Here is a 26,491-nt window from a genome sequence, read left to right as displayed (position 1 = left end):
ACCACAAATCAACTGTTCATGCTGTTCAAGCTCTGGGAGAGAGAAGCAAGGATGGAGTGTGAATCAGGTGATTTGTGGCATTACGAAAGTGCTGGAAGGGAGGGGGAGGAGCAGCGGCGGATATAGGGCAGGGCGAGCGGGGTGGCTGCCCCGGGCCCTGCGCTTCAACAGGCCCCGCTTTGAAGTGTCCTTGAGCACTTTGATGCAGCTTTTGTTCCTCTGGATGTCGACCCCAGTAGTGGCTCGCTCCTTGCGGCTCTTGGAGAAGTCTGCGTCCACCAGATGAACTAGGCGAAAGCCGCCTGCTGCCTTCTAGGCGGTGTCTTTTTTCTCTTTTTCTTTTGGCTGCCTGGGGTTTTCTCTGGCCGCCAGCACCACCCCGCCCTTCTTCTTTAGAAGCCGGTTGGCTCTGCACTGCCAGGCGCTTCGAGCGGAGCCGCTCTCGCCCCCTCACGCCACCTACTGGAAGCCAGAGCTGCTGCAGGCTGCTACTATAGCGTGGACCCGGGCACAACCAAATCAACTTCCCGGCCCTCCTGTCTCGGCCTCTCTGGCTCTCCTCGAAAAGTGTGTGTCTGAAACCCCGAAATCCCAAGAGACACATGAGGCCTCCTGCAATTCCACACCAGCCAGGCATCTTGATCGGAGCCAGAGGGTGTTTCTCTCTCTAGCCTTGCTCCTAAGGAATGACCCATCCCTTGCTTGGGAACAAGGGCAAGGGGAAACAAGGGGGGCGAGGGACAACAACAGCAAAGCTTTGCCCACACCCACAGTTCTGCACTCAGCCTGGACTAGTATTTGATTTGTTTTCTCTTGACGAATGTTAAATTTCCCCACCTTGTTTCTAAACTGAAAGAGGATCAGGAATGAATGAACAAATCAACCGACTTATGAAGGAATTCAACAGATGATTTGGTGCGGGTGGGGAGGAATGGTTTTTAAACAAAGTGGGTGAATTTATCAGACAAGAATATCAAGGATCCAACCCCATGTTCTAGAGATCCCTAAACTCGGAATGCCAGATGCTGGGACTAGAGGACAAGCGATAGATCACCAGGCAAGTGCCTTGTTCCATTTTTGCCTTCTAAAAGATCGGGCACCGGCCACTTTAGCTGTTTGTATTGACAGTAGAGGTGAACAGAGTGAAGGAAAGAAAAGAGGCTCTCTTATTGGTTTATTTAGGATCCTCATTCTCATTGGGTCAGCGGAGCTGTACTCCTATTAACCAGTCAGGATGGAGGAATTGCTCAGCTCTTGGGTTATAGTAAAAACGCTTAAATATTCTATGTTGTTGAGACAAAAAAGGGATATTGAGGGTAGTTTATGGGTGCTGAGGAGGAAAGGAAATTGCATAGGTAAAGTCTTGTTCATTTTGGGTGGAGCTATACGTGTTCTGTGGTTAGGCTTCATAAGCTGCTCCCTGAGGGGTTGCAGAAACTTTGCCTGTTGATAATCTGGTCTGTTGTACTGAAATATCTGAGGACAAAGAATGTTTTATGGGGAGAGGAGTCCTGGAGAGCCTAAGAAAAGCCAGACTGTGCTGTGCCATCTATAGCTCTAGAAAGACTGAAGACCTGAGCAAGCTGTTGAGAGGTTTTCCTCTTGTGGGGACTTGCACTGAGTACTAAGCAAATGTTTTATGTGAGAAAGCCCCAGCTAGCAACAGTAATTACTAATGCCAAATATAATATCAGAGGCTACTATTGGTAAAAGGAAACAGGAACTCAGGTTGTCTGGTTTTGCCTTTACATCACCTTTAAAGGAACAGGTAAAGAAAAGTCTCCCGGACATAAATAGGAAGAAACTTTGGATAAAATATTATCCTCACTCTTCACTGTAGCCATCTTAATAGCTATGCTGTGGGGGAGAGGGGTACCCTTTACATTTTACAGACTATTTCTTTCATTGAGCTACATGGTCTTCATGATAGAAATCACTCCAGGTTACAGGCAATGCATATTCCACCAGATTACATTGCATCATATAATTACTGTATACTGCGTGTGCATATAACATTAAAACTTTGTCTCACTTTGTAGCCATCTCAGAAGTAATATGTAGATAGCCAGCAGGGCTGAATCTGGGACATGTTCATTTGCATATTTCTGAAAATTTGTTCCTTAAATGAGAAATTGTCACATAGCTATAGATGGGAGATTTTTCTCAAAGGTATAGCTGATAAAGTTGGACTTTATCATTAGAATTGGGCTATTGCAGTTGGGCCTAACTGCTATTTGTCATTTTGAAAACCTTTCTCTAAAGGTCTAAAAAGATGCAGAATAATAGGAGTATTGAGAGGACAATCATGCAGGATTTCACTGCTGTAGGGGTTTAAAAATCATGTTGGCAGGTGAACGTATTGCTTAATATTTATAGTCCTCAGTCATGCATATTTGTCATGTGGTTGCTGTGACATTTGTTTATCCAACTAAATTATCCAACTAAATTAAGTTTCTATCAAATTTACACAGTTCATGTTTAATATGAAAATAGCCTTCAATTTGTGCATTTGACACCTTTTTTCTATTTTTTCTCCATAGGGGGGCCCCCGCAAAATTGTGCTGCCCTGGGCCCCGCAAAGCTCTCATCCATCCCTGGGGAGGAGTAGGAAGTGCAGGACTCTGGAGCCCCAGTGTGCAAGAGGCACATGAGGGAGGGAGGCACACAGGGGGTGGGGGCTATAGGTGAAAGGCCAGTTGGCTGCATGCTGCTGAGGATCACTGAGGTGAAGGAGGGCCACTCACGGAGCCCACTCCCTATTTTTGGTTACCCATCCCTGTTCTATTCAGTGCTACCACCCATAGGGCAGCCCCAGGAGGCTGCCATAACTCGGAGATGCCTGAGGAAAACTCAAAACACTCCATGCCCTGCACACCTGTAAATGCTGGCTCAAGACTGATTGTGGGGATAGGGCAAGAGTGATTTGTATAGTATTAGACATAGCTCCGGCACTAAAAGGTTTCAAATTTACCTTCCTTGGCATTTCTGACTCCTGTCATAAACTTGATCATCCAAATCCTGATTCCTTTGACTCTTTTACATAACATAATTGATTTAATGCAAATATTTCTTGGTCTTTTTATATATCTACATCTTAGATGTCTTCTTTTATCCAATTCAAGTTTATAATTTATGAGCTTTTCATGGCTTTCTGGGAACTTTTCAGGCCGTTCCTCAAGATCTAAGAGCAAATTCTTCTACAGGAACACATTCTCTTTTGTGGGTCCTTGACTTTTCAGTATACAAGCATTAGATCTCATTAACAACCTCCATTGGCCTCCCACCAGAAAGCCCTCCTATTTTAAAGTTACACTGCAGCAAGATCTGCTGTAGGTGGATAATTGGATATGTTTATGAGCACCAGAATACTCAAGACAACGAGATGCCTGCTGTTGCTATTCTACTCTGAGGCATGTTATTATGTATCCTGTAGGAAGGCTCTGCCATAAAAGATCTTGGGACGAGGTTTGTTCCAAGATGTACTCATCATCTGACTGACTAAATGTCTACCTCACACCACAGACTTAGATAACTTCCAAAGTCTCTGGACCTTGTGAATATGGTTTTTTTCCATTCCTCCTCACTGGCTAAAACCTAGTGCTGAATAGAAGGAAGGCTTCAAGTTCTGGTGCTTAGAGGATTAGCCTTTTGTGAGCTTTGTGGTATGGCTACCTTGGGAAGGATGGCTGACAAGGCCTAAATAGACTCCAAACTGATAGTCTCTTTTCCTTGTGATGACCATCTATAAACCTCAGTCTGATTAATCTTCCATTCCTTGTCAATTACTGTAATCTTCTGTATAATTCTTTCTCTTTGATGTTCTTCAGTCATGAAAAAAAACTACAGATCACTTTCCTGCCTTTCTTCCCTTCTGATTTCCGACAGGCAGTTCATACATAAGGTGCAGTTTTCTTTCCTCAGCTTAATTGTATAACTGTGTATCTAAATTCCAATAAAATATTTAATTAAAAGGATTTCTGTAGGATAGATTCTGAAGAGAACATTCCTTTACTGGCACAGGGTGGACTAAATGACTAGGTGTGTTCTTTCTCTGTTGTTAGTCATTCTTGGAGTCATGTATCCTTAAAATGTCTTTGCATCCATTCAGTCCTTGTCCATGTTACCAAAACCGTCAACAAGGGTGCCCATTAATGCTAATGGCAGTGAGTTTTATAATTTGGATACCCATCCACTAGAAATTCTACCAAGCTCACAAAAGCTCGTTTAACAAATAACTCATTCTAACCCTTTCAAATACAGTATGGACTACAACACTAACATTTTCTATTCCTTACCATCTTAAAGTCAGGAAAAAAACCTAAGTAACAATATCCTTCCACAAACTAGTAGCCCAGTAACTTTCAATCATTTTAATAGTCAATTACAGTCAAGAATATTTGTTTTCCCCTCCCCAACATCGATCCAATCTATCACAAATAAATCATTGTGGACTTGCAGAAGTTGCACACAAAACTCCCAGCATAGCTGTTAATGCCACATAATACGTTATTTATAGTCTTTTATTAATTGAACATTGACTTAATGTGAACACTGTCAGTGTGTCTTCATGCCTGTTTCAGCACTAGATAGATAGATTATGTGTAGAAAGGGCTTGTGACTTGAATGTGAACCAGTTGTCACATGAATAACTAGATCCAACTTCTTCAGTCTTCAGCCTTTGTAAACAAATCCATGTCAGTGTGCTCTGCTTTGATTTTATTTTAATCTGTTTTAAACTTACCTCCAGTAAGTGTTTAGATTTCGAAGGGAAATCATAAAGTTGTCAATGTTAAAAATAAGGAAACCACTTATGCCCACATTCTGATACTCTTATCTGAGCTAAATAGTTACTCATTCTTATAGTAGCCTCATTTTCTTCAGTGGGACTGCTCAAATAACAAAGCACTATTTAACATGATTCAAAGGATAACATTCTGATCCTAATTATTAGGAACAATATTTGTATTTACAAGTCTTCAGAAAAATCAGAAGACAGTACTGTATAGCTGTTTTCTAAGAGCCAAGGACATGTCTGAACAAATAAAACAAGTATTATAAGAAATATGAAGAAATCTCCTTCTTTAAAAGACTAAAGTAACATTTTTCAAGCAAAAGATAAATGGTATATTAAAATTACCCTGGACAACTACTCAAAATAAGCTAGCTAATAAAATTAACACATGCTGACTGCTCTTTTGCAAGTGCTGTTGGGTTTGGGGTTTTTTGGTTTTGTTTGTTTTGTTGTTTGCATTTTGTTCTACATAATTTAGTATCTGATTTTAATGAAACAAAAGAAAAGACTATGCAGCACTTTAAAGACTAACAAGAAACTATCTTGTTAGTCTTTGAAGTGCTACATAGGCCTTTCTTTTGTTTCAAAGAACAGACTAACACGGCTACATCTCTATTATGATTTTAATGACAAAGAACTATTTACATTTCCCTCACCTAAATAGTACCTCTAGTCTGAGAATTTTGTTCCCTTCAGCATAGCTTATCTGCTTCAATAATTACCAGTGAACCTCCGAGCATGCAAAATAATAGAACTGAACTACACTGTAAAAAGGGTAATTCTCTATTCTCCATTCAACTTGATAATCTTTATTGCTGTGTAAACAATAATAGACATTATTATGATTTATGTTGAAGGAGTGCTCAGCTATCATTGACTTCAGAAATTCTCCTTAAAAATAAGTGGCATAAGTAAAGGCAATAAACAATATGAAGCAGCAATATGAAGCCATTGAGAGTTTCTGGTTCTAGATGGAATGTTGTCTATACAGTAGCTCCAATGCATATATGCATTGGTACGGATTCCTAATGTGATCGGACAGTTTTATCCGATCACGTGTAAATTTAAGCATTTGCATAGTTCCAGTGAGGATCACTGTTACTACAGGTTGAACCTCGCTAGTCTAGCACCCCTGGGACTTGACCAGTGCTTAACCAGAGAGTTTGCCGAATGACAGAAGGTCAATATTGTAGTGAGTGGTCTCTCTATTGTTGTTCCACCCAGGCAAATAAACAGAACAATGCTTGCAATGCTGCTTAATAATGTATGATTGTACTGATACACCCTATATGAACCTATGCCTAGCCAAAGCTTATCAGCTCTCTTCATAACAAAGAGTTCGAGTTTGTTACACAATTTTACTGTATTGGCACAAGCAAATAAATACATAAAGCATAAAAATCATTCTTACGTTTAACAGTGTCACCAGCACTTCCACTGCTTGCTGGTCATTTAGAGCAGTGTTTTTCACCCTGCTTGAGAGAAGTCTGGGGAGTATGTCAACACAACTGAAATTTGAAGAAAACTGAATTTTTGTTTTAAGCTTTACAGCATTTTATTATTTTTGTACTTTTTACACCCAAAAATTTCATCGCCTGTCCGGCTACGATTAAGTTGTTTAAACAAATGTGTTGCAATGGTAGAAAATTTTTTTGAGTGTCTGAAAACTGTAGGTACTGGCGGTACTTATAATTTTTTTAAAAGTGGTAACTTATTACAAAAAAAAAGGTTGAGAAACACTGATTTAGAGGTAATTTAGAGCTAAATAACAGCACAGAACACTGAGAGCCAGAACTGATGATTGTAAACAAACTTTACAGGACTGAGACACACTTGGCCACATCTATAATAAGTGGACATCCAGCTAACTAAAATCATGCTGGACCACAGATGTTGCAGGACCAAAGAATTCAGCACTAGAGATATTCAACCTGTACTCACAAGACTTTCCCCCCAGATATAATGTTAATAGTATTGCAGTCTAGGGATGTGAAGGGAGAGTCGACATGCTAGTCAACTCGTCGCTTTCCCCTCCTTGCTGTTTCTATCAGAAAGAGGCAGAAAAGGGGGGAAGAGCGGGAGGGTACTTCAAAGCGGCAGCACCACTTGAAGCCTGGGGCCAGACCCTGGGTTCCACACGGGGCTGCCACTTTGCAAAGCCACATGCAGCCCGGGGCCAGCTGGGGTATCCCCACATTGCACGTGGTGTTTCAAAGTGGCAGCGCCACACGGAGCCTGGGATCAGCTAGGGACTCTCCCATTGATGTGGGGCTCTGTGTGTGGTGCTGCTGCTTTGAAACGCCATGGGAAGCCCAGCATCAGGCTGCACCCGGCATTTCAAAGCAGCAGTGCTGCGTGGAGCCCATGATCAGCTGGAGTCCCTAGCTGATCCCGGGCTCCACATGGTGCTTTCACCTTTGAAATGTAGCAACAGCCCTAGGGTTGTTCACTTCAAAGGCGGAATCGCCCTATTGACTAATCAAATAATAGATGCAAAATGCATCGACTATTCAATTAGTCAATTAATTGATATTTAACATCCTTATTGTAGTCACATGAAAATGCATACACAGTAGGTCTATTTCTTTGTCTTGTTTTAGCTCATCATATTATTAAACAAATATCCCTGTAGAGGCCTCTTTTCCTCCTTCCTCTGATATTAATGCCTGTGCACTTACAAGTGAGTCATTTTGATCTATTGGAGCAGTTTAGTCCTGTTTTAGTGGAAACATTTTCAGACAATCAGGACAGTGTTCAGGGCAAGATCTTTTTTCCCCAAACTAACTGAAAATTTAGGGTCAAATTTTGCTTTCAGTGATGGCCTTGTAACACCATTGGTTTGGGGTTGCAGAGGTATAATTAAGCAGATTTGGGCTAAATATTGACATCAAGAGGGAAAAAATCAGGATTTTGCTGCTAAAAAGTTTGTAGTGAATCAAGATTAGTCACTATCAATGTTATTACCTGGAGTGTAGGTAGAAGAGAGTGAGATTTATTTCCTAGCACCTATCATGCAATATGAGTCAAGGTTAAAAAAATGTTATTTTCTATCACATGGCAGGGATCATTATCTAATATTGCTAGTGTCTACTGTTTCATCTTTTTTGCTTGAATCATATGCTAATATAACATTTCATTTTAAATAAACACAAAGGGCTAAAACCAGTCACCTTAGTCCTCAGTGAGATGGCTTGAAGAAGATACAACTCGGCGCCAGCAAAAATGGCAGGGGATAGCCAATTTGTAAAATATACCAACAGAAATATCTAGAATGGAGATCAGGCTGCACAATCTGATTTGCCTCTGACCAACAAGAGGATAATTCTCCCCCACCTGACATCCTGTGAATAACTATTCCTTCTAAACTTGCATTGGTTTTACATCATATGGCCCCTTTTTAACTTTTTTCCCCATAATTGTTCCTTCTGCTATGGCTCTTCTGGCCTCTGAAGTGGATGTGTTTGTTTTTGTTAGTCATTTCTTGTGAGAAACACTAAGTGGGCATGTTTTCAGCCTGTCCCACCCCCTCCACACCATACCCCCACAGAGGAGGCCCATGAGAGGCGGAGCATCCTCCGTCCATGGGGAGCTCGGACCCTCCATGGAGAGGGGCTGCTGCCAGACCAGCCTTTGTCCACGCTAGGCCCAGGCTCGCTACATACAAAGGCTGCTCTATGGGAGGTGGAGCAACCTCTGTCCATGGGGAGCTTGGACCCTCCACAGACAGGACTGCTTTGCAGCATCTTCTCCCTTTTTCCCCCGCAGCATCCTTTGTCTGTGGGAAGCTCGGAGGCAGCAGCGTGGAGCGGCAGCAGCCCTTGTCCACGCAGGGAGTTGGTTATTAAACTGGCTTCCCTCACGGACCGGCTCCTGCCTGGTACCCTGCACTGCTGCTTCTGATACAGAGGCAGCATTGTAGGTGGCAGGGGGTTCCCCAATAGTGGGTCCAGAACACTCTGACTGCCAGCCCCACTGCTGGGGGCTATTGAATAGTCATATAGCCAATAAGAATTCATGGAGTTACAATACTATTCTATTACCCGATATCTAACATCCCGGCTACGTCTACACTGGCCCCTTTTCCGGAAGGGGCATGTAAATTTCACTAGTCGTCGTAGGGAAATCCGCGGGGGATTTAAATATCCCCCACGGCATTTAAATAAAAATGTCCGCCGCTTTTTTCCGGCTTTTAAAAAAGCCGGAAAAAAGCGGCGGACATTTTTATTTAAATGCCGCGGGGGATATTTAAATCCCCCGCGGATTTCCCTACGATGACTAGTGAAATTTACATGCCCCTTCCGGAAAAGGGGCCAGTGTAGACGTAGCCCCCTAGTTTTTAGTCCATGATCTTAAAACAATTAACTGAGACAGCTGGAAAGAAAGCATTTTCTGTCATGGGACATGGGTATGGGATAACCTACTGTAGTACATATAATCAAAACTAAGACTTGATCATTTTCAAAGCATTTTGCAAAACTCAGCTATTTAGTTGGGATTAGTCCTACCTTGGGCAAGTGCCTGGACTTTATGACCTCCTGAGGTCTCTTCAAGCCCTATGATTCTATACTTATTTACAGGGGTGTTTTTTTACAATTACTATATGCAAAATGTTAAATTTAAATAAGTTAAGTGAGTAAATGAATCTGAGAGGGTGTGGTAGAGAATTCACAATCTTATCTACTATGCAATAGTATTAGGCACTTAAATGCTACTGGTGAATGGCTGGCCTTCAAGGTCCAGCCATACGCTAGAAATAGCATTTGTTGGCTGGCATGGCAGCTGCAGGACTATCCCCAAAACAACTATCCTCTCCTCTTCATTGTGGCTCATTCTCCCTTCTCCTTTGGATTTTTTTTCTAATTCTCTCCCTGCCTCCCTTTCAGTCCACCACCTCCTGCCTATACACTTGCTCATCAACATTTTTACCGTAGCTAGATGGGCACAGAGAGTTTAAAATTTACAAACCAGTAGTACTGAAGTGATCTTAACGTTTGCTTTTCACAAGGACTGTCTCACTCAAGTTCAGCAAACCTGAAAGAGACTGGACCACAAAGCAAAGTCACTTTTAAATTAGGACAAAATGATTTGTGGAACATATTTTTTTTATTTGACCAATTGCACCATATAAAAACCTGGACAAATGTTTCCTATTATAATTTACACCATTTAAGATCTGCACTTCAACTAAGGGTAAAATTGCCAAATCACATGCCACAGTCTTATGCATATCTTTAATCTAATGATAATTTACATCAATCATTTAAACAGTCCTAGGAATCTCCATTTTTTCTTCCAGTTTTTCTTATAAACAATATGCCTAGCTTCAAAAGGAACCACAACTGCAACTTGATGATGGAGAAAAACATAAACTGATAAAAATGTTAGTCCATTTTTAAAGAGTGGATATTGTCTTCCCAACTTTAGTTTACCTGTGAGGCGAAATACTTAATTCTATCAATGAGGCAGTCAGATGACTGTTTTGAGTTTATGTATTATAAATCCTACATTCTCCTTTAAGCTTCTAATGTGCTGGTCCATGTTTAGACACTGCTCTTCCATGTTTGGGTACTGCCTCCCCCTTCAATTATACAATATTAAAATTTTTTCTCTGCAATTATCCTATCTTCTTCTAACACAGTGGTTCCCAAACTTTTCGGCATCACGCCCCCCTTTTTTATTTTTGAGAAACCCTCGGGACCCCCTCCCACCACCACCAACAGAAGCAAAACTTGTTGAGCAAAACAAAAAAGGAACTGACCGAGGCCGAAAAACAAAAATAGCAGCAAAACTTGGGGGTGGGAAGAGGATTGATGTGGGGGAGGCTGGGTCGCTTCGTGCCACCCCCCTGGAATTTCTTTACATGCCCCCAGTTTGGGTACTCATGTTCTAATACAACATGTGTGTTTGTCATTTCAGTTTCCTTGTTGATGTAGGCGGGCTATTTACTGGATTATTACAAAACAAATCCTAATTTGTATATAATATATTGCCTAATGCTGAATTTCATGTCCACAATGAAGAAGATAAAAGGATGAACCTAACGCAATTATGACAATTTGAGAAATTATTATACAGGAAACTCCCTAGCTCTGTGGTTGAAAGGAAATGTGTGGGGGAGTGTGATCTGTGACTTACTCACTATGAGTCAGACTACAATGGCTTATTTCTGCCGTGTCATAAAGGAGGACTCAGAATTGGCCCTTAAATCTCTTATCTGTTAACAAGCAAGACCAGAACAAGTCAATATAATCCTGCTCAGCAATTATAATATTTGTTTGTCAACTGCTCTGTTCTTTCCTCTGTTTAGACCTCATCCTAAATTTCATAGAATCATAGAATACTAGATCTGGAAGGGACTTCGAGAAATCATAATGTCCAGTCCCTTGCCCTGAGGGCAGGACCAAACACTGTGCAGATCATCCCTGATAGATGTCTATCTAACCTGCTCTTAAATATCTCCAGTGATGGAGATTCCACAACTGCCCTAGGCAATTTATTCCAGTGTTTAACTTCCTGTCAGGGTGGTTAATGTGCAACCTAAACCTCCCTTGCTGCAATTTAAGCCCATCGCTTCTTGTCCTGTCATCAGAGGCCAAGTAGAGCAATATTTCTCCCTCCTCCCTTTTAGATACCTGAAAACTGCTATCATGTCCCCTCTCAGACGTCTCTTTTCCAAACTAAACAGGCCCAATTCTTTCAGTCCTCCCTCACAGGTCATGTTTTCTAGACTTTTAATCATTTTTTTTGCTCTCTCTGGATCCTCTCCAATTTCTCCACGTCTTTCTTGAAACATGGTGCCCGGCACTGGACACAACACTCCAATTTAGGCCTAATCAGCACAGAGTAGAGGAGAAGAATGATTTCTTGTGTCTTGCTCAGAACCGGCCCAAGCTACGGGCTGACTGGACTACCGCCTGGGGCGCCCTATTGTAGGGGGAGCTGTGTGGGGCTGCCGCGCATGCACTGGGCACCGGGGGCAGGGCCACTTATATGCCGCACTCCCGGCGCGGCACCACGCTCCCAGGGTCCAGGGCGCACGAATGGCTCGGGCCGGCCCTGGTCTTGCTCACAGCACTCCTGTTAATGCATCCCAGAATCATGTTTCCTTTTTTGTGTGTCTCATGTGTCTCACAGTTGACTCATATTTAGCTTGTGGTCCACTATGACCCCTAGGTCCCTTTCTGCAGTACTTCTTCCTAGACAGTGGCTTCACATTCTGTACGTGTGAAACTGATTATTCCTTCCTAAGTGGCGTAGTTTGCATTTGTCTTTATTAAACTTCATCCTATATACCTCAGACCATTTCTCCAGTTTGTCCAGATCGTTTTGAATTTCTTTTGGACTCATCTATTTTAAATCTGCAGTCTTCAGCTGTTTCAGCTTTCTTTCAAGAACATAAGAACAGGTATACTGGATCAGACCAAATGTCCATCTAGGCCAGTATCCTGTCTGCTAGTGGCCGGTACCAGATGCCCCAGAGGGAGGAATCACAACAGGTAATCCTCACGTGATCCTTCTCCTGTCTTCCACCTCCAGAGAAACAGAGGCTAGGAATACCATTCCCACTCATCCTTGCTAATAGCCATTGATAGATCTAACCTTCATGAATCTATCTAGCTCTTTTTCTGAGCCCTGTTAAAGTTCTAGCCTTCACCACATCCTCTGGCAAGGAGTTCCACAGGTTGACTGTGCGCTGAGTGAAGAAAAACTTCCTTTTGTTTGTTTTAAACCCGCTACCTATTTCATTTGGTGACCCCTAGTTCTTTTATTGTGGGAATAAGTAAATAAATGCTCCTTATTCACTTTTTCCAAACCCGTCATGATTTTATAGACGTCTGTCATATCTCCCCTTAGTCTCCTCTTTTCTAAGCTTAAAAGTCCAGATCTTTTTAATCTCTTTTCATATGGGACCTGTTCCAAACCCCTCATCATTTTTAGTTGTCCTTTTCTGTATCTTTTCCAATGCCAATGTATCTTTTTTGAGATGAGGCGACCACATCTGTACACAGTATTCAAGATATGTAAGTACCATGGTTTTATATAGGGGCAATACAATATTTTTTATCTTACTCTCTATCCCTTTCTTAAATACTCCTAACATTCTATTTCCTTTTTTGACTGCCGCTGTACACTGAGTGGATGACTCCATGATCTATCTCTTGAGTAGTTGTAGCCAAATTAGTCCCCATCATATTGTGTATATATAGTTGGGATTATTTTTTCCAATGTGCATTACTTTACATTTATCAGTATTAAATTTCATTTGCCATTTTGTTGCCCAATCACTTAGTTTGGTGAGATCTTTTTGAAGCTCTTCACAGTCTGCTTTGGTCTTAACTATCTTAAGCAGTTTGGTATCATCTGCAAATTTTGCCACCTCGCTCTTTACCCCTTTCTCTAGATCATTTATAAATAATTTGAATAGGATGGGTCCCCAGACCCTTGGGGGACCCCACTAGTTACCTTTGTCCACTCAGAAAACTTACCATTTATTCCTATCCTTTGTTTCCTGTCTTTTAACCAGTTATCAATCTACAAAAGGACCTTCTCTCTTATTCCATGAGAACATACTTTACTTAAGAGCCTTTGGTGAGGGATCTTGTCAAAGGCTTTCTGGAAATCTAAGTATACTATATCCACTGGATTGCCCTTTTCCATGTTTGTTGACCCCCTCAAAGAACTCTAGCAGATTAGTAAGGGCTGACAATTATTTAGAAACATTCTTAATCTCAAATATTAGCTCTCCATACATTATTTTCTACATATATCAAATAATCCCTTAATGAATTTCTAGAGCCTGAATGATAACACTTTAATAGGACACCATTTTTAGTAGTGTTGTATAAGGCTGGTTGGTTTAAATGTTTCATGAATTTCATTAATATCCACCAGAGACCACATGACAACAGGCCTAATGGGGAGGATGTGGCAAAATCAGTCCTCCATCACTCAATCGACCTCACACAAACAACAAATTTGAAGTCTTGCTCGGGGGTCTGAGCGACCACCGCATAGTTCCAGTGCATTCCAATGCCACCTTCCATCACCGCCGGAGACCTTTCTACCAACAGTGGGCTCAAATCACTATAGACAAATGGGTCCTGGAAATTACCAAATCAGGTTACACAGTCCCCTTCACATCCATGCCCCCTACTGTGTCCCTCTTCAGGGACCCATCTCACGAGTCCCTATTACAAACAGAGGTGCAAAAGTTATTCACCCTAGTGGCAATAGAACCTGTTCCCACAGAATATCGGGGAAGAGGGTTCTAACTCAAACTATTTCCTAACAGTCAAAAAACCAGGAGGATGGAGACCAATCCTGTATCTCAGGAAGCACAACACGTTTATCCTCAACACAAAATTAAACTTTTTTTTTCCCATATGATTATTCTTCTGAAAATGTTACCCAAAAAAGTAACATGTTGTTTTACAGATTTTCTAATTTAAAACCTCAGTTTTCTAGTCAGTAGAAGCAATACAATCCTGCTAAATTCTGTTCACTCCCACTGAAATCACACTTTGGTCCAAGTTATAGTTCTGATTAGAAGAGTATGGGTTCATTTTATGGAATGCTTTTCTTGGTTAGCAATTACAGAAGCATCCCAAGTAAAATTCAACGGGGCACACATTATATGGATTACAAAGTACCTAATTAATCAAGGTCTCAAAATGTAATTGTAAAAATGGAATCATTACCAAGCAGACGTACTTCTGGTAGGGTCCCATAGGGATGGGTTCTTAGCTTTATGCACTGAGTGATCTAGAAGACAATTACAAAAGAATTAGTGATAACATGTGCAGATGATAGAAAGATTGGAGGAGTGGTAAATAATGAAGATTACAGGTTATTATTGAGATCAAAGCTATAGACAACACAAGTCTTAAACATTATATATACAGACGAATCATCATTTTAATTTTAATGGAACATTGTACAGGTACAGGGGTTATTGCTAGAAAATCAAACTGCAGGATTGTACAAACTGTGGCCCCAGTCAATTTGTACTGATTGGGACTCATATGGATTAAAACAACAGAATAGTTAAAAATGCACAGCCTTTATCATTAACCTGATGAACATTGACTTGTCTAAATTTCCCAGCAAAAAGAGATCTTCATCAATTATTTAATTTTGACTCAGCCATAGCAAAATTAGAGAAACAGATTTGTAGGTTGGAATTACCTGGCCCGGCATCTATGGGACCTGAGTGGTCATGCACCAGGGAGTTTGCCAGATCAGAGAAGGTCAGTGAACCCATGCTGGCCACTAGTCCCATTCCCAGGCTCCCCTCCAAGACCTTGGCCCACTCCCAGCCACCAGTCCTGGCCATTGGGCTCAGCTCTGGGTCCTGCAGGGCTTCTGGCCACTGGCTCCCCTGCCACTAGGGCTGCAACTTTCCCATCCTGGCTAGGGCTCCTGCCTGCAGCTTCCCAGCCTCTGCTGGCCCCTCTGCAAATTGGACCCTCTGCCTTTGGCCTGGCTGGTGCTTCCCAGTCCTAGTCCAGCCTCTCTGCCACCAACCCAGTCCAGAGCCTCCCAGAAGCCGGCCTGGCCTGGGGATTCCCAGATGCTGGCCCACAAGCCCCCCTACAGTCCTCACATCTGGGATTTGCTGGCCACTGGCCTGGCCCTGGGCTCCCACCTGCTACCAGCCCCACTGCTGCCGGCACAGCCAGAGTTTCCTAGCAGATGTTGCCAGGACTAGGGATGTAAGTGACTAGTTGTCTATCCGATAAGCAAATGCTTATTGCAGTGTTTCCCAAACTATGGGCCGTGGCCTGGTACCAGTCTGCGGGGAAAAAAATACCGGGCCTCAGCATGGCTGCCGGGGTGATCCAGGCTCCCGGAGTGCCTGTGCGGTGCCGGGTTCCCCAAGCCCTGGGCCGGGCTGGGCGGAGGATGCAGCCGGATGTTCCGGGCTCCTGGCAGAGGCGTAGTGGGGGCGGAGGCAGTTGCCACCGGGCGCCACACTAGGGCGGCACCAGGCTGGACTGCAGAGGGGTTGGGGGGAGGTGCAGGGCACTGGGCTCACCTGGGCTGCAGGGGGAGGGAGGTGCCGGGAACTCGACTCAAGGGGAGGGTAGGAAGTGCAGGGAATCAGCGCTGGGCTCAGCATGTCTGCATGGTTTGGGGGGAGGTGCAGGGAAACGGAGCTCAGCTGGGTTGCAGAGTGAAGAGGTGCAGGGCTGAGCTGGGCTGTGGTGGGGGTGAAGGTGCAGAGCTCAGAGCTCAGTTTGGCTGCAGGAGGAAGGAGGTGCCAGGAACCGGGACTTGACTCAAGAGGAGGGAGGGGCAGGAAATCTGAGATAGGCTCAGCAGTTCTGCAGGGCTTGGGGGGAGGTGCAGGGAAACAGGGCTCAGCTGTGCTGTGGGGGAGGCATGCAGGGTACCAGTGAGGGGCTCAACTGGGCTGAGGTGGATGGGGAAGGCACAGGGAACAGACGGGCAGCTCAGCTGGGCTGCGAGGGGCTGCAGGGAACTGGTGCTGCACTCCCTTGGATTGTGGGGGATGGTTTTGGGGGAGGTGCAGGGAACCAGTAGGGGTGGGCAGCTCAGTTGGGTTGCGGGGGAACAAGGTGCAAAGAAGCCTAGTGGGAAGAGGGGGAACCAGGATCCCTGAAATGACCTCCCCAGTCCAAAAAATTCCTCATCTGGGACCAGTCAGGTCCAGAAGATGCCAGACCAGGGAGGTCCAACTCCTACCCAAGTCCCCTCCTTGCACCCTCTGTCCTGCCAGATACCCTACCCCCAATCTGCTCCTGCTCCCCCCTCCCAGAGTGCCCATGTGGCGCCAGGTCCCCCAAGCTCTGGCCCGGGCTAGGCAAAGGATGCAGCCGGATTTTCTGGGCTCCTGGAGTGCCCATGCGGCACCAGGTCCCCCAAACCCTGGCCTGGGCTGGGTGGAGGATGCAGCTGGGTGAAACAGTGAAAATTTATTCATTTTTATTATTTTTTTGTATATGCATTTATATTTTTGGGCTGCAAAAAAGAGTACTGAAAGAAACCGGGTTCCAACTAAAGTAAAAAGTTTAGGGAACCCTGGTCTAGCCAGCTTTCTATGCATCTTACAGTCCACTCATCCAATCCATATTCCCTTAACTTGCTGGCAAGAATATTGTGGGTGACCGTATCAAAAGCTTTGCTAAAGCTGGCACTGGGGCTTTGGGAAGACCAGAAACAATTTATTTGAATATTCATCATTTGCTTAATGAATATGCAAATATGCAAATGATTGTTACCAGTCCTCCAAAAGCTCGTGAATGGATTTTCTGGTCCCCGTGTCAAAAAATTTGGGAACCCCTGGCTTATTGGATAGTCAACTCAAATAGTCGCTTCCCCTCCCCGCCCTACTGCCTCTCTCAAAGGGAGGCAGCAAAGGGGAGGAGCAGGAGCCAGTGCTGGAGGAATCAAGTCAGTTCCCCCCAGCACCATCTCTGCAGGGGGGCAGGGAAGGCAGAGGCAAAGCAGGAAACGCCATGAGCAGGGACAGCTTCAGTCCCCGCTTGCGCCATTCCCACTGCGGGTGCTTCTGCTTTTGAAATGTGCAAGAGCCCTGTGCTCTCTGTGGCGCCCCCTCCCCTTGCTGCCTCTATGAGAGGCAACAAAGGGGGGATAGGAGCCAATGCTGGGGGGGGGGGACAGCTTAAAAGCAGGATCACCCAGCACTTTCTCTGGGGTGCCACCTGCTCCCCCCCACTGCCTCTATCAGAGGCAGTAGGGGGAATAAGGGATGCTGCTGCAAAGCCGCCCCTGTCCGCAGGGGTCCCAGTGGGGAGTAGAATTGCCAGATGGTTGAAAAATACCGAACACCTTCCCCCCCCCCCCCCCGCAAAAAAAATACTGAGAAAAAAATCTGTTGAAGGGGAAAAAAAGGAGGTGGGGAGACCAAAGTTGACAGCATGTCCCCTTTAAGAGTAAGTGCAAGGATAGGAACAGGGGAGCGGTTGAGCACTAAGACCCAGGGGAAAGCATTGCTTCCCCTACGTCTTTTGGCTGGCAACCAGTTTGTGCCAGCAGCCTTGGGGAAGCAGGTAAGCATGGGGACTGGAGTCAGAAGAGGGACTGGGGGTGTTGGGGGCCAGAGGGAGTTCGGGTGGGGAGGCCGGGCGCTGAGTGTTTGTAGGGTTGCCAGGTGCCCGGCATTTTCGCATCCTGGCTGGGGAAAAATTCAGAAAATACCAGACATCTCAGGTGTCCGGTATTCTCTGATTTTCTTTTTATTGGACAGGAGGCAAAAATACTGGATGCCAGGTGAATACCAGACACCTGGCAACCCTAGTGGGGAGCTAGGCCCTGCCACGGACAGGGGCTGTTGCCACCAAGCAACTGCCAAGCAGTCCCAGCTCGCGCTGATTGCTACGCCTCTGCATTTTAAAAGTAGTAAGAGCCCAGGGACTCATTTAAAATGCAGAGACGCAGTAAATCTAGGTAGAGATTGTCAGATAGTACAGTGCTGAGCACGGTATTTGAAACTAGAAGAAATACAATATTTCAGCGGTTTAGAATATAAACATTCTCATATAAGAGTAAACAACTGCTCCTATCCAAAATATACTGTTCAAAACAACACCTGCGGTTAAAGATGGGATCTCATTAGAAGTTAAAGATAAAATAAAGGAAACAGATCAAACCAAAAGCTCCATTATGAACAGATGTACAAAAGTGATTCCAAAGTTATATATTCGGGGGGGGGGGGGCAGATTTACAAAAGTGAATTCTAAGGTTCTTTTGTAAATCTCAATAGGTGTCTAACTGCATCTTTAGGTGCCTAAATACTTTTGTAAACCTGGCCATAGGTGACCATTTACGTAAGATGGTTGGCAACTGAGTACTATGAAGCAAAAAGCACATGGAAAACTGCTCAGGTGCAATAGACAGCTAAGTAAAATAAGAGATATTACAAATAGTAAACAAAACTGGCTAAACTGGACAGAGGAAGAAGTATTGCACTAGAGCATGCAGTTGAAACTGCATCACAGTCATCTAATTATGCCAAAATAAAAAAAACCGGAGAAACGGAGAAAGCCAAAGGTCAAGTGAAAGTGTTACTAGCAGAGAGAACATTCAGTAGAAGAATAAACTGTCAACAAATAAAACAGCAATTAGGTAACATTCTGCTTTTCTCATGGGGTGACCTCAACCAGTCCAATTTGTTACAAATATAACAAAGACAAAATTGGCCCATTATGTGTAGTGACAGATATTGCTCATCAGAAGTAGATTAATTAAAGAAGCAGACTGTTGCTTTTATCTGATAGCAGAAATGAAACAGGACCTTCAGTCCTGAGAAAAGTGCATTTTTTGCAGGGAGGAAGAAGAATTATCTTTTATTTGTTTTATTGTAGTTTAAATGTTTTTATCTTGGGTTGGCCCAAGATTCTCAAATCTTTAAAATCGCTTTAAAAAATAGATGTTACGTATATGTAAACTTATGATACAGACTGTCCTTGCTATAAGTCCAAGATATGTTCCAAAAAACTTGGACTTACAGCAAAACAATTTAAAACAGGGAATTTTTTTCCTGAGGCTGACTTCCATTTGGGCAAATTGGGGATGGGGGTGGAGGGGTTGTGTGACTTAAGAGTAGGGAATGGGAGGACTTACAACACATTAGTTCCTACAAGCGTCAACGGCTTTAGTGTGGAACGGTTATATACCAGGGCAACTTATAGCAGGGATGCCCTGTGGCTACATCTAGACTGGCATGATTTTCTGGAAATGTTTTTAACGGAAAAGTTTTCTGTTAAAAGCATTTTCGGAAAAGCCCGTCTAGATTGGCAGGATGCTTTTCTGCAAAAGCACTTTTTGCGGAAAAGCGTCCGTGGCCAATCTAGACGCGCTTTTCCGCAAAAAAGCCCTCGTCATCGTTTTCGCGATCGGGGCTTTTTTGCAGAAAACAAATCTCTGCTGTCTACGCTGGCCCTTTTGCACAAAAGTTTTTCAGAAAAAGACTTTTGCCCGAACAGGAGCAGCATAGTATTTCCGCAAAAACACTGACAATCTTACATGAGATCGTCAGTGCTTTTGCGGAAATTCAAGCGGCCAGTGTAGACAGCAGTGTAGGCCACTGAAGGAAATAATGAGTAGTCTTGTAATACCTTAAAGTGTGTCTAGACTACAGGGTGTTTTCGAAAAAAGTGGCCTTTTTTCAAAATAACTTCCCCTGTGTTTAGACTGCCGCTGAGTTCTTTCGACATTAAATTGAAGGAGCACAGCAGTTTTTCCGACCATGGTAAATCTCATTTTATGAGGAAGAACATCTTTTTTTGAAAGTGCTCTTTCAAAAAAAGGCGTTATTGAATGCAAACAGGGCTTTTTTTGAATGAGAGCATCCAAACTGCCTAGTGGTGCTCTCTTTCGAAAAAGCGGCTCACTTTTTTTAAAAAAGTGGTTGCAGTCTAGACGCTCTCTTTCAAAAGAGGCTTTTTCGAAAGATTCTTTCGAAAAAGGCAAAACACACTTTTCTCTCCAATCTGCTCATCTGAGGAAGTGGGTTTTGCCCAAGAAAGCTCATGATACTATATATATTTTTGTTAGTCTCTAAGATTCTACAGGACTACTCATTGTTTCTTTTAAGTTACGGATTAACAGCTCCACCCATTTGAGCCACTGAAGGGTTAACCAACACTGAGCAGTTGCTAAGCAATAGCATCCTGCTTTCAGGATTACTGATCAGCCAGTGACAGTTTGTTCTGATGATGTAATGCCTTTATCTTGTTTTTCATTTGTTGACTGTACTGTCACTTTAGTATCATGTGAAAGAAGCTTGGGTGGAGTTCTTCTAATATGATCGGAGCTCAACAGAGCTCTCTACTTTATACAGTGTTCCAGTTTTCGCTTTTCTGCTGATGATTTTGAGTTACTTCATGTACAAAACCAAAATAGCCTTACCTGTTCTACGCTCCCTTAGATTTCCAAAGCTTTAAGAATTTAAAAAAATGCATTTTCACCCTATATGCTATTTCCTTTTCTTTCTGTTCTCTCAGATGGGCCAGTAATAAATTTAGTCAGTTTCATTTTTGTTTTTTAACAGCCATGTCACTTTCCTTTCTGGTTCTTTTGCACCATCACAATTCTCCAATGCTTGGGTTGCAAACATGACACTCCATTTATAGTAATATTAGATAGTGTAAAAACTTTAACAAAAGCCAAGTTTGGTCCTGAGTATCTTTCTAATTAACTTCTAATCTCTGCTAGTTATTACTCCAAACATCACAAATTAAAATAATTTTGATTTTATTTGCATCCAATATTTAGGTACAGTGTCCTTTCACACACAATGTATGCCATATGATCCCAAGGATGTCAGTGTGGTGGCACAGAGTACACATCAGTGCAGAATATAGACATGATTTTTTAGAGTAGGAAATGTGATGTTACTCTGTAGAGTGTCAAGTACTGCAAAAACTATTATATAAATCCTTCAGTTAAAAACAACACAACCTTTTCTGTTTGTCAAGATCTTATAGAAATGCTAATAGAAAAAGTACATACCCTAACTTTGATAAAGTCTCACCAAAGTAAAGACAAATGTAGAACTTATATTTTCCTTTTGCTTAGGATATTTTCAACGGAGAAAAAGAGCTGTAAGTCATTTCCTATGATCTATTTTTAGATAATGTTCTTTACTTGTATGTAAATCACAACTGATAGTTTCTTCATTATTTCTTGAAACAGTATGAAATTGTCTCTTTCATAAGGACGGTGGGGATGCAGAATGCCATTAGTTAGTATTAGAAGAGAGACCTTTTTCTTCATAGATCAGAACCCTCTATGCTCTAGAGCAAATCTTCGAATATTGACCAATATTGGGTGGACCATAATCTGTTTTTCTGAGGTGGGCAGGCAGCGGAATCCAATGATATAATAGACACATCAGTCCTAGTCCACAATGACATGTAACCCTTGCTTTTCATTTCATCACCTTGAAAAATAATCAGTATGGATGCCAAATAGAGTGGGAAGAATGCCTAATGCCTTTTTGTTTCTAAAAAAGTAAAGTCTTTCCGGTCAGTTATTGTGGAATATGATCTCATAGGTACATCTACACACCAGGGCTAAAGTTGAATTAAGCTACACAACTTCAGCTACGTCAATTGCGTAGCTGAAGTTGAAATAGCTTAATTCAGCTTTTGGCACTGTCTACTCAGCAGGAAGTTGAAAGAAGAACTCTCTTTATTCTACTTCCCTTACTCCTCATAAAATGAAGGTTACAGGAATCGGAGTAAGAAGTCCTCCAGCTCGACAGTATTTCGAAATAAAGGTTTGTAATGTAGACACGCACTATGTTATTCCGAAATAATGCTGCTGTGTAGACGTACCCATAGGGAGTGAAGTTTTATCTTGTGTCTTAAATCAGCATGATTCTGATTACATCTATACACTCAAGATTTTCCTTTGAATTTCAGTTTATTTACATGAACACAACATTTTTACAAGGTAAATTCCCAGTTCTGTTCTGTGAGTGCATTGGGCAATCTTTCAGAACAAACCAAAGTATCATTAAACACTTCTGAACTATAAATGGATGTCATCTAGTTACATAGGGCCAAAGTAAAATACTAATTTTTTCCAACCCCCTAGTTGATGTGACAAATAGGATAAAGTTGCAGGCATTATACTGACATAAAACTTTAAGACGGTAGCCAGGATGTATCCTCTAGTTTCAATCTTTGCTTGGCCATTAGAACACATAATGTGTGATGGAACTAAAACTTTATGGAAGATGGTAAAAATTAATCAAATCCATTGATTTCTTTTTGTAGCAGCAGAATATTAATGCTAATGTATCCTATGCAGAGAGAAATGATTAACAATGTGAAAAAATGCATGGAGGGATATTTTTAGTCTGTTTTTTCTAGCAAAATTTATAAGACACAGTGAGCAAGTGACTTTTTTCAACCTGCTCTAAAACAAAATGCACTTATGGCACAGAGTTAAAAAATTTACCTCCTTGCTTGGGTTTGGTTTCACAAAAGGAACTCAAAATAAAACAAGACAAAAATCTACTCTAGATTTTCTGCTCTGACTTGGCTGCTTCTAGGAGTCTCCAAGGATTGCTCACTCATATCCTAGATCTCCTTTCTCCAGAAAGCCACTCCTATTTTCCTTATATCCTGTTCCCAGTGAATCAGCAGAACCCATGCACCTGCTATCCGGGAGGGATAGTTCAGTAAAACAGTCAGCTTGCTAAAGATGGTTATTACAACATTGTGCTCATCGTGAATATCCAACCTACATGTCAGCCTACCCTTATGACCTAATTGGAAACATCCATGCTGTAATTTACATAACTGAAATGGAGATAAGAAGGGCGGGTTGCTTTTTTCATTTCTGAGAGATTGTTATCCTGCCAATGTCCAGAATGCCAAACAATTTGGATTGAAAACCTTCCCCTTTTCCAACAAATATATTTTGGTTTATCTTCAAAAACAAAACATGCGTAGAGTTGATCTACCATGGGCTTCATCCCAAACAGAACATCTCATTCACTCTTGAGAAAAGCAAAAACCAGGATATTCTCTAAGGAAGGTGTTTTCCTGGTTTGACTCTTCTGCAACATTAGTATCTGTGGGACCAGTTCTCCTACTCCTAATGCTGCCTCCTAACCACACACAATAGAAGCTTTATTTTCAGGCCAGTATCTCTGCAGCAGAAATAGCAAGACCAAGATGTCAAATAGCTGCAAAGTGCTCAAGGCGCTGCTCTAGGTGTAACCTCTTGAATTCCAAAGTGAGTATATTTAAAGTATTTCTCCCCCAGCATCGCTGGCCAAATGTAACAAACTTGTAGAATGTAAATGTGGATTGCAAAGGACACATGTTAGCTGCCTATTCAGAAGAATGCCTAGGGCTAAGTTCTTCCAGTTTCTCTAAACACTATACTTTATTCATGTCTTTTGTCTGGATTTAAACTAAAACCTTTGACTATTCCTTGAGTAACACATCTCCTTTTTTTTTATCCTACTAATATAGTGCTGCTGCTCAGAATATCTTTCTTTGTTACACAGAAAGCTACTCTTATAATTCAGCCCTTAGGACTGCAAGGGACAGCACTTCTGCCTTTTGAAGGATGAACCAGCTGCAACACAAGCTGATATTTCTCCACATGAGGGGCCCCATCTCTTCCACCACTGTAAAGAAGTATGGACACCATAAATATCAAATGCAGGCCTGTATGCAGGGGGGTGCAAAGGGTGAAAAAGCACCCTCTATGGTCCCCCAGGTAAGCATGTACCTGTCGGCCAGTGGAAGAAAGGAGCAGCATGCTGCCAGAGCCTCCTTCCCCCATGTTCTCGCCAGCTGGGGGAAGGCTGGGGCTGATTTTCCCCACTTACTTGGGGGACTATGGGGGATGCATTCACACCCTTGTGGTCCACATTTACCACAAAAAAAAAAAAAAGCACACACACCCCACGGAAATTCCTGCATATGGGCCTGTTATACGTTGCACTGATATGAAACTAGAATCAAGCCTTCTGTGAGGCATAATCTCTAGGCAGTGAGAGTAAAGCACATGCATTTAGTGTTCAGGGATCATAGTATCTCTGGCTCCCCTAGATTTTATTACTTTGTCCTTTTAATGCTCCCACCCCAAGCCTGAATGAGGGTGGTATCTTACTGTACAAGTAGTTCCATTCAGCTTGATAACAGTGCTTCGTTGGCACAGCCTTGTGTTGAAAGGAAAAGAAGGAGCAGAGAGCTGCACTGAGACACAGAATGTGTGGTGTACTGACATAAGAGTGACCCTGTTGAAATCAGAGAGTTTGCTTTGTAAAGTGAGGCCGGCAAAATTGCTCCCCTTCTAATGAAGCTAGCACTCCAAATAGATAGATACATCAGCAATGTCCTAACTATATGGCATAGAAAGAATGAGAATGAATCACCTGTGCTGTGGTAGCTCTCCTGTATCAAGATTTATCTAGTATGTAACTTTGTTAAAACATTTAGGATTCATCATCCCAAATGAAGCTTCCACACTTCAAAGACATGGCATTCAATCAGTGTCGATGATTCTTTATTAGCAATGTCTGTTTGTGGGACCATCTAGGCAATTTTTCCCAGCTACACTGTATTCTCCTCATTGTAGAACATATCCAAAGGGATTAATTTCTAACAGCAAATTGTATCCATTGTTTGCTTTAAACCCCAATCAAAGTACTTAATTTTGGCAACATGTTGAGTTTTTGCTTAGTTTTATAAAATCACCCTTTTCGTTTCCTCATTGAAACAATTCCCTGAAAAGAAGCTCATGTTCTAAATCTTGTCAGTGTTCTCACTCACTTTCTGCAAAGCAAACCGATGTTTAAAAAAGCACTGCATGGTAGTTAATGGAAATCCTGAATTCTGATGTAACTGTAGGGATCTGGCAAATTCTTTTTTGTTAATTTTCTATCAAAATATTTCCATTGTATTGTGACAGTTCCTGGTGTGTCCAGGATTGTGAGTCACCTCGTTTCCCCTTGCCTCCAGGGAGAGAGACACTTGCTGGTGCTTAACTGGGTGTCAGCTCCCTGACACCCCATATCTGTTAGCTACCCAAACACTCTGCACAGGACTATGCAGAGCTGAATTTAGGGGCAGGTGACCCAGGCAACAGTTTAGGGTGCCAGGCTCAGCATGTTATTTTTATTGTAAATGCCAAAAGGGAAAGTAGAATGTTTGATGCAACATGTTTCACGTATTCTGTATTTGCTTATATTTGGCATGAATAAATACAGATTTACAGATGCAAATTTAGCATCTTACATGACAGTGATACATCATGCATCAAAGTTGTGAAATGTGCTCCAAATGCAGTAGAAATAAAGTAATAAAAGTTTAACAAATGGTGTGAGGAGCATACACGCCTCACCTGACATGCCATTTGGCCTAGGACTGGCCTTTGGGCTATGCTACCCCTGACTTTGCCTTGCAGTTTAATAATAGCTGCACGCCAGTTCCAGAGACCTTTTGAAGTGTTCAACCCCTTATTCACCAAATACTCACAAGAATACCAGGTCAATTGTTCCCAAAGAGACAGTGTACGCACCAGCTTGGGTGATTCAATTTAGGATCAGCTTCTTGTATAACACAACAGCAGTGCATTATATTTACAGTCAAAACAATCAAACTTATTATCAAAGACAGGGATTAGAGAAATAGTCAGGATAATGAAAAGAGAGGTTACATATAAAACAAAATCATAACATGTTTTCCAGAGAGTCAATTTACCTTAACAGGCTAATCTTCTGTCTAAATTAATTTATCTCACCCCAAATGTCTTTTATGGTGTTTCAGCCTCACCTGACTGAGATCCTGTTTTCATGAATGTGAACATGCTGTTCATTTATTTCCTCAGTTGCAAAATAAAAAAGCGTCTTCCCCTCATATTTCCGAAAGTTCATTGGCTGGCCCCAGACACAGGACAACCTCGTGGGGTTCTGTCTCCAGTATGCTATCTCCCCGTTGATTTCCTATTGTTCATTGACTCATATGTAAATAGTGCTCCAGGTTGGCTTACAATGCTTAATGTACATGTAAGCCAAAATAAACAGTTACATATACATTCTTTGGCAGAAACTTTTGCAGCAGTCCTGCCTTGATTCAGACATTAGCAACATATTTTCATTATACTTTTAAAATAGCACCTATACATACGTTTCCCAATTATATTAATAAACTTAAAAAACAACAAAAGGTCTGGTAGCACTTTCTA

General features: G+C 42.3%; 1 long non-coding RNA gene across 2 annotated transcripts in view; it reads right to left on the bottom strand.

Moving 5' to 3' along the window:
• Positions 1 to 26,219, bottom strand: part of LOC112543997 (uncharacterized) — a 31,970-nt gene extending 5,751 nt beyond the window's left edge. The window contains exons 1-2 of one of the 2 annotated variants that reach the window (XR_003087296.2): positions 26,080 to 26,219; positions 14,491 to 14,554 (exon numbers count right to left, since the gene is read on the bottom strand). This is a non-coding gene — a long non-coding RNA (uncharacterized LOC112543997). Of the gene's footprint in view, positions 1 to 14,490; positions 14,555 to 26,047 lie in introns of both variants that reach the window. The other variant, XR_012901000.2, reaches the window with a different exon arrangement.
• Positions 26,220 to 26,491: the final 272 nt, after the last annotated feature.

The sequence above is a fragment of the Pelodiscus sinensis genome, chromosome 2, assembly GCF_052426305.1.
Source record: "Pelodiscus sinensis isolate ZL-2025 chromosome 2, ASM5242630v1, whole genome shotgun sequence".
NCBI lineage: Eukaryota > Metazoa > Chordata > Testudines > Trionychidae > Pelodiscus > Pelodiscus sinensis.
The sequence above is the reverse complement of the archived record's forward strand: the minus strand, read 5'-3'. Positions and strand labels throughout refer to the sequence as shown.